Genomic DNA, 9,815 nt, shown 5'->3' on the forward strand with positions numbered 1-9,815 from the left:
CTGAGACCAGTGATGCGGTCCAAGACACGCCAAAGTGAAAAGACCTGGGAGACCAGGGCCAGTCTATACGTGGCTAATATGGGGCTTTAAGGTGGATATACGGATGGGCCGGTGGCAGCAAGAGGTATAAGTAAGTTTCACCTACAACACTGAGATTCCTGGTCATACATGTAGAAAATGTAAAAAATGTCACAACGATAAAAGCAAATAAATGAAAAGCCACTGGTTGCTATGACGAAATATCGCTATGGGAGTTTTGTGCCTGTTCTGCAGTTTGGAAAAGGAAGTCAGTGGACTGATTTCTATTATTAAGCCATTTTAAATAAATATTACGTTTTGCAGGGGACAACATGTAATGCAATGTTAAGGCAAAGTGTGATATCGACATTACTTATTCCTTAACCAGAGTCCTGTACAACACATTTATTCATTAAACGTAACAAATACAGACTAAAAGTTGGTAGTAAAGTTGACAGTAAAGTTGGACTAAAAGGTGCATTTATCTTCATCTTTCAATCATATTAAATGATGTGATGTAAAGTAATATTATAGGGGACACAAAGGAGACTGCTCACAAATACTTTGACATTATCGACCAATCAATAGATTCCAAAGCTGGGCCTGATTATAATGAAGATAGCTCTCGTTTAAAATGTTAATGGTCGGTTTCACCTAATAAGAGACAATGGGTGCAGCAGTTCATTAAAATGTGGAGCTGAAAGGGCTGTTCCTAATAGGTTACCCTTTTTCCCCGAGCTCTGAACCCATTAGAATTGAAGAAAATGTGTCCCGCCCCCTGGTCCGATCACTCATCGTAAAAGTGCTTCACAGTCCAGGAGAGGGTCATGAACAAAACCCATAGCACATCACATGACCTCATTTAGTCCTGCTCCTCGCCATTCATTAAATGGTCTCCTCCCTAAAAGCCATAATCATGACATCATATTCATGAGCTTCTTGCAGCTCATAGCAACTGCTTGAGTCTGCTGTTAGAGATTATTATTAATCACAGGTGCACAAAGAATAAGAGTTTGCCCTCCAATGGGAGGATCACTGGTTCAAATATTGTCCTAATGCATGCTGTTAATGCACTTAGTGACCTCACCCCTGGAAAGAAGAGGAGGGATTAGAGGGGACAAGGAGGAAGGGGACGGGGAGCGGTGGGAGGAGACCGTTGTCATGTCACAAACACATTCGTTTTTTTCTGTTTCTAGAGTTCTTTAAATTATCCATCAAATGAGTGTGTTATAAATCCATCTGGATTCCGGAGCAATGAGCTTTGATTTGATGGAGCAAGATTTTTTTTCCCCAACATTTAAATTAAATCATATTTGGTAAATGTTGGTGATTAAATCTGAAAAATTGCATTCTATGTGCATGTCATAGCTCAGACAGTTGTCCTGTCTTGATTGTAAATGATTGCATTTCAGCCAAGCTTGTACGTGTTGTACACACAGCCACATGAGTGAACACAGCACACACCAATAAGGCTTATCTCTAGTCTTTAGAAGATCTGCAGAAACAGTTGTGCTGTTATTCTGCTCTTATTCCTGAACACTGCTGTGTTTGGGGATTACAGCCTGTGCACACTCACTGGCTGCAGGCCACTTCAGCTCAATAAGCCATTTCTGCCTCACTGACACACTAGCTGGTCCTGGGAGTATTACATCACCCTGACGTAATGTCTAACCAATCACAGCCAGCAGAGTATCAGAAGCAGCAGATTTAAAAGGCTTACATTTGAATGTTAAAAAGTAACTATGACATGTGAATTGAGGTAAATGGATTTGGATTAAAATGAGAGCATTTTAATCAAAAGAGAACACATCTTCAATTCATTCTAGATATGGCTGCCAATCTGCACCTCTAATCACCATCCAAAACACAGTAATAGTGGTTTCACAGCACCACTAATAATTAGCACTGTTTCCATAGCAATAGGCTGTAGTCACATTCTAGAATTTGATGAAGGGCCTGTGTAACTCCATGGGAGATGTATTGTTTTTGAAAGAAATCCCCAAACATGGAACATTCTCATTATTGCTTTGGGATTGGTTCCACAAATGTGTCATATTATTCAGTGACAACAATCACAATCATAATGGAACTTCACTCTTGGGCTATATAATTTAATTTAATTAGTTTTTACTGACGGAGAAGCCATTGAACTGTTCTTGTTTGTGTTTCATGTTGATAGTCCCAGTAATTACAGAGATATGAACCATAAACCAGGTAAAAACATCTACAATCTGACAGTGAAACAGCAAACTAGTGATTTTAGAATGTTGTGATGTCACGCGAATGCAACCTATTATCCCTTCAAAGCTATATATCAAATCTTTGAATAGTCAAACGTACTTAAAGGAATAAGGGAGGATTTTTTTGCCGATTTGAGAACTCAAGTGGAAGTGTGCATGTGCACTCCCCCGTGCGGAAGCACACAAAGCCTCGTCGCTACATGTGCGTTTGTTTATTAGCGCGACGGATCGCATCGCGTCTCTCGTCTCTCGTCTCCATAGATTTCCATCTCTTATGAGCCAGCTCGAACTGTCTTTCTCTGTCTTAATTTCTTAAATCCTCCATAATTCCTTTAAAATGGAACTTCAAGTCCTCAGAAATCGAGTCTATAAAGCAATAATACATGGTACATGGTACAAAAACACACAATGTCCAATCACATGGTCCCTTTTCATCATATTAATCATATTTAAATATAGGTTTAGAATTTGAGGTGGGTGTTTTTAGGTATTCCGTATGAAACTACAACATAAGAACTGCAGATAATCATTTTACGTATTGTTCATTCTACAAACAGCTTGATAATAGAAATGGGATAATAGACTTCCTGTTTAAAACCAGACTTGATAAGCCCTGCCTCTTCAGTCACATGTCACTGATACAAACAGCTGAATCATTTACATGTTTTTTTTATTTTTAAAAAGTGGGTATGTGACATTTTAGAACCCTACATGTCACAGTAATAATCTGTTATTTTTTTCTAATAATTTTAACTACCGGTATGCACAGGGATGTGGGCGGGGATAAGGATGTAGGTGAAAACAGGCTTTTTCTGAGCACTCATGCCTCAGCGTCAGGACAATAAAGGATTGATCAAACATGCAGGAATCAAGCAAAATACAACTTTGAGTAAACTAATGATGATATGACACGGATGTAATTAGGCTAAAAGCTTATTAAAGTTGTTGTGCCACTGGTCTAGTCAGGAATATGGACCACTGTGGAAAAGGAAAGGGCCAAACAGTACTGTATCTGCTTGTTGCTAAGACTATGTGTTACTTTCACATGGAGCAAAGGGTTAAGCACTTAGAAGAGACAACACAATCCCCACATCCACCATGCACCACATGCTCTGTGTAAGTGCTGAGTGTCTGCTCCTGCATGAAGCATTCTATATCAGTCGCTCCATAATGGATCCCCCAATGGCTCCTGTGGCTGCATTATTTAGATGAAATCAAATGCCGGAAGGAAGCGAGGAAAGAGATGTTTGCCAGAGCCAGGTACAAGGACAGGGGCTGCATTTGCACACTGCGGGGGGCACTAGGGAAGATGATATGAACTGTTTTGAAATCAGTAATACGTTGAGTCTAGCCATAAAAAAGCAAATATGTGAGGGAGGCACAGGATGGCCACAAATGCTCTTAGACAATGGCATATTATGACTTCGCAGCCATTGGGCCACACTACCTTGTGCAGGTCCAGCCTTGGAAGCTAAGCAGGGATGGGCGTCGGCTAACATTGGACAGGAGCCGCTGACAATACAGGTGCCACGAGCACTTCACCCATGTGCTGGTGTGTAAATGAAAGTGTTTATGAGAGTGAATGTGGGACAGCAGATAAATTAACCTAAGGCTACAATTTGGCATCATTAGAGCAAATATATAATGTATTCATCAACCTCAAATTCTAGAAAAAGTGCAACATTCTCTAAGAGGGGCCAGGGAGGGACAGAGGCCTAAATGTTTGTGCAGGACAACCAAACTATGTCACCCTATGTCCAAACCAAATAAAACAATTAATAATAAAAATCAGTACAAAGACTTCTAACTCCGCCTCATACATTTAAATTGTTCAGCTACCCATTTTAGTCTTAAATAATAAATAATTCTTCCAAAGCAATAGTTAAATTACAAGGATGTTTGTCCACTACTGTTAGGGATAGTTATATTTCTATGCCCTATGATAAATTGGCCTGACCTTTGACCTCTAGCATGGACAGCTCCCACAGCACCCTCAGTTGGCTCAATGTGATAAATTCTTGTCCTGTTCGCTTACACGGGTCAGAGGAGAAGCTGGTCACGATGTCCTCTGTGAGAGCTGCTTCATTATGAATGAGAACCAAAATGACATTCAAGCTGCCACTTCCGAAAGGTTTTGTGACAGCTATAGTTTTGTGCTCCTGCCGTGGCCGTGCTCGTCTGCACGTGTGTCGTGTTGGCTCTGGTCGCAGGTCACTGAGCTGCTGATTCCTGTAAGGGTCTGTTCTAAATGTCTCTTTTGCTTTAAAATTGTTGTTAGCCACAAACTCAGAGCTTTCTTTATGTTGCTATTTCCCACATAAAATAACAAGAAAATAACACTGGTAACTCATTTAACATTGTGCATTGATCAGCATCAAAGTTAATGTCGTTATCAGCTTGAATTTTGCATGCTGAAGCTATAAGGCCACTGTACAGGTGCTTTGTGGTTCACTTCACAAACATAGTAGACTAGAGACCATTATTATTACAGCAATACACAAGAGGTCTCTAACTTGTAGTATTATAGGTCTCCATTCCATTCCAGGTAGCTCTTCAAAGGTTTTATGAATTGGACACATTTGATTCATTACAGATCTACACAAAGAAAATGTACTACGCCACCACTAAGTACACACATATATATATATATATATATATATATATATATATATATATATATATATATATATACACATGATTAATAAGCAACAACTTGCTCCCACTCCAGTCGCTTGAGTTGCTCTCTGCCATTCTCGTTTCATAAAGTAGCTCTCAGGACAAAAAGGGTTGTAGATCCTTTTACGCATACACATACAAATGTAGTGCTCACACAAAGTACTTATAAAAAAAGTATTTTAGCTGTAGTGGAAAGAGTACTGAAAATGTGTAGTCAAATAAAGGCACTTTTACTCATGTACTGTATACATGAGTAAAAGTAAAAAGTACTAGTCACTTTTTAAATTATACTTTAGTAGCATTTTAAATCAAGTTGATTCATTTTAGAGTTTTAAGCAGAATTAGATTGTTTAAAACTGCAGTCCACATCTCTGCAGCAAAGTTATGCGTTTACACAATACATGACTAGAGAAATACTCCAGTAAACATTTAAAAATCTATGCAAAAAGTGACCCTAAAATCTACTCAATTACAGTAACATTAGTATTCGTAATGAGATTATTTTTCTTCTGCATTTTAGACTATTATTCTTTGTTCAGGTGCAGGCAGACTCAGGGGCACAGCCCTGATAGACTGGCACTGGTCATTCTGGCTGGAGCTGTGTTTGGAGCTGGAGGCTCAGGGCCTTGGCCTCTCAATGGGCGACTAGCAAGCAGATAAAGAGCTTATTTCCCAAATAGTTTTGTCATTTTTTTCCCAATTGTGATGTTGACAGAAAGTCAGTGGCAGCTGTACTGCTTTTGCATAATGAATTATAATTATATGAAGCCAGACAGAACTACCATCCAGATGATGATGATGATATTCTAATCAGGCAGGCTCTCATTTGAATTGCCCCGCAGCATTGAACTGTCAGCTCTGTCCTGACGTGATAAAAGAGCCACCATTAGACATCTGCTCACTGCTCACTGCAGCCTCAAGTCCTCTGTCTGCACCAGCCACACAGATCTATCTATAGAAAGTCACTTCCAAACACAAGCAGCTCTATGTTCACACTGACTAACAGGTGATCTTTTCTGTTATTTCTAGTTCCTAAAAGCCCATCACAGTGGATTCGGGGACTTCATTAACTGTATCACTGAAATAAGACTAGAAGATGAATGCTGTTCTTCTGCATTGTTTATTAAAATTACACCCGGGTCTAACTGTTCACAGGAGCTGTGCAATTTAATTGGAGCACAACATTTATTTGTTTTTATGGACCAGCAGGTTCTCCTGAGACACAGAGCCAGTAGATACTGATGGACTTTGCTGGAAGGTGTTAGGAGAGATTCCCTGCATGTTTGCACCAAAATCAATATTAATCCCACAACATGGTATTGCAAGTGATAGTATGAAAACACTGACATCCTTAAGTCGTATGCTCTTCAGAACCTCTGGGTTTAAGTCTGGGCTCTGGGCTCAACCAAAAATACACTTTCCCTATATGTAATTCTAAACTACAGAGAGTAGAGAGATCATGGCAGGGACGGACAAAACAAAAAACACATTTGTAATGATGGGGCTTTGAAGCATGTGCACATTGCTTCTGAAGCTGACAGACTAACACACCTTGGTGACATGTTTGGTTGGCTCCTCTTCCTCTGGTTTTCAGACTTTTGCTGTGTAGCTGAAGCTTAAGCGTGGCACAGGAGCGTGTATTGATCTGCTCGCTGTGATGGCTCACAGATTGCCTGCATGAGGCATTCATCTGGAGCCAGGGCAGGACTGAGGAAGGCATGGATTGCTATTGATTTCGATCTGATACAATCATTTCAATTGGGCTCAAATCTCCCTCCTGGTGTGCTGCGAGCCACACCGTGGCAGATACCTTTTGATCCAGCTCCTCTGCTCCCTCAAACATGCACTCATCTAACAGGGTTGCCACCTTCCCAACAAAACGTATTAAAATGTAGAATGAGGCCATGTGGAAGATTTGAACCTAGTGTCCGGCCAACCCATCGCTTAACACAACTATTGTTGGCCACATACAACAGGGTCATTCACTCTGATTGATTGGTTTGTGTTTTCTCCACCAAATCAGACCACTTTATTGAACGGGAATCTCCAGTGAGCGTGTTTAATTTGTTTTGTGAGATAGATTACTGTCTCGAGATTAAAGTCCTGGAATCTGACCATTCCAGGACATATATATATATATATATATATATATATATATATATATATATATATATATATATATATATGTATATATATATATTCAGCAAACAAGCAATATTTTTTATAGAATTTTTTGTCAGTCTTTTATTAAAAAATTATTATTAGGCCCGAGCGCCACAAGCTGGCGAGAGGCCTATTAATCTCGTAAGGCCGTGCGAGCCCACTCAAAATTATCGAAAGTACCCGTCAGTGACCAGGGACCCACACCATGAGGTAGGAAAGCGCGAGCGCTTTCCGAAAATGTATAGTTTATGATATTTGAAAAATGGGAAACATTGTTTTCGCATCGGAATAAATTTGCACACCTCTAAAAATCGTGCCTCTCTACATTCTGGCTATTTCCCTTTTCTAAAATAAAAAAAATTGGCGCGTCAGCGCCCCCAAATGTACCAAAAATGCATTGAGAGATAGGAAATGACCCAAAAAAAATCTGATCGTAGAATCATGAAATTTGGCGCAGAGGTAGATGGTGACAAGAGAAGTAAAAAATATTATTACGGCAACGCCGTCCGCCCAACCAAATGTCGGCCATATTGGTTCAAAAATGGCTAAGCATGACTCGGGAGTTTTTTCAAATGTCGTACTTTTACGAACTCCTCCCAGGGCGTTGGCTCTAAAAAGCTGAAATTTGGTGAAAATGGTACTGAGGAGTGGGACATCAAAAGTTATTCAAATTACATTGATACCTCTCACGGAATTTCAGAAATCTCCCAAATTTAACATTTCTGCCGTTTGCGCAGATAAAGTCCGAATTGCGTCAAATTAGAATCAGTTGTTAAACTCTTTGCCCTAAACCTACTTGAAGTGAAATAAATTAATTTGGCGCCACAGCGCCCCCTACAGATTTTATATGGAGGTAAAATGTTTAGTTTTGCGAAATTATATGAAATTTGACACGCAACTCAATTTTGGCATCCCCATCAAAAAAGTCAATGAGACCCATGTCATAATTGTTATGGCTTTGCCGTAGTGATGACCAAAACCTCCCACGTTATTCCAATGGGGAAATCGCCAGAACATGTTTACACTTTATACTTTCACAAACTTCTCCCAGGGCGTTAGCCCTATTAACCTGAAATTTGGTGAGACTCATCTTCAGGGGTGGACCATCAAAAGGTATCCACATTTTTATTCAAAAAGTCACGGTGTCTGTGCGGCAAAGCCGCACATTTTGCCAAGAAATCGAAATAAAATTGCTTTTTGATGGTAAAACAAAGGGGATAAGATGTGACAGCGTCACAGATTCAGCAGTAGATGTAATAAAAGGACAATTGGGGCGCGTTAGCGCCCCCTCCTCTTGCGGCGTGGCGGCGGCGGCGTGGCGAGACCCGATCATTGCCGCTTGCGGCTATATTTGTTACTTATTATTTAACAGTTATTATACAACAGTTTAAAAGAGCATCATGCAATATTGAAGATATACAACTTCCTTCAACATATATGGGATTCGTCTTTCTACATGGTTCAGAAATGAGAAGCCGCTCACTGCATTATTTGGGTTCAAAAACTGTGTTGCAGCTGAAATATCATCCCAGCAGCAGTTCTCCAGTATGAGGCTCGGACATACAGGATTTGCTTAGTTGAATCCAATTTTTTGGTCAGTGTATTGCTGCATTTTGGGAAACTAAATTCACTTTTTGGACGATATTTATTCAACTTATAAACAGGCCTCATATAATCACATATTGGCCATTTTTTGGGGGTTCTGGACCAGAATAGTATGTTTGTTAGATGCGCTAAACCACAAGCCTGTAAATCCAGGTCATGTGGTGTCCAGCGCCCAATGGATTGCTTGGCTCCAAACAAGGAAGTGTGTATACAGTGAAGAGGCGTGTCCTCCATGGTCCCCTTAATGAGGGATCCACCCATACCACATGAGTCTATTGAAGTCATGCCACCTCCATGTGAACTGTTCCAGGAGCTTGTACTGGCTGGTGTGGGTGAATAGTGTTTATCATACAGGGGGTGACCTGGACACGCCCTTCAAAGGAAACTGTGGCCCCTTATGGAAATCTGTAAAAGGAAACAAATAAATGAGCTCTGGTTTTCAAAAGTGGAAATCCTAGGCTTGTTTTTATAAATATTTTTCTTACATAGTGCACCTTTAAACCAATATGTTTTAGTTCAGAAAGGAGCAGAGAGAGCCCTGAGACAGCAGGGACGATTCTGAAGTCTGTAACTTCTATGATTTCAACTAATTACAATTTAATAAATACATGTTTAAATATCTACTCTATGAGACAGTTTCAACTTCTGGAAGCAGTAGTCAACATAAACTCTTACCCAAACGCTTGATAGCATTTCCAATTTGACTCCATCCCATAGCTCCGTCTGAACCGACGCTTCATTAGAGCTGAGGAGCACACAGGCTGACAAAGTTCATGATGCTGAAGATGTCAAGAAAACAATGTGGAGTCCATTAGATGCAGGCCTCGATTTGGTTCACTGTGGCCTGGCAGAAACTCTGACCCTTTCCATTGATTTGTCCTAATCAAATGTGGAGCAGGAAGAGTCCATGGGAAGCCAGAGGAGAGGCACCTTGGGACTTAGAGACAAGCACAACAGCGTCCATCAATTCCCCCTGACATGAGAGGATCAGGCAACGTGACAGGAGCTCAGCCTGTGTGGAAGGAGCTGATAGTGGGGTGAAGGACAAAGGGTCTCATGGGTAAAGCACATGCTGTGAGAACTCTAACAAGAGAGACTGAGGGTTGGATTGGG

The sequence above is a fragment of the Eucyclogobius newberryi genome, unplaced genomic scaffold (genome assembly GCF_026437365.1).
Source record: "Eucyclogobius newberryi isolate DKJ021-1_F unplaced genomic scaffold, fEucNew1.0.hap1 SCAF_21, whole genome shotgun sequence".
In the NCBI taxonomy this organism is placed as follows: Eukaryota; Metazoa; Chordata; class Actinopteri; order Gobiiformes; family Gobiidae; genus Eucyclogobius; species Eucyclogobius newberryi.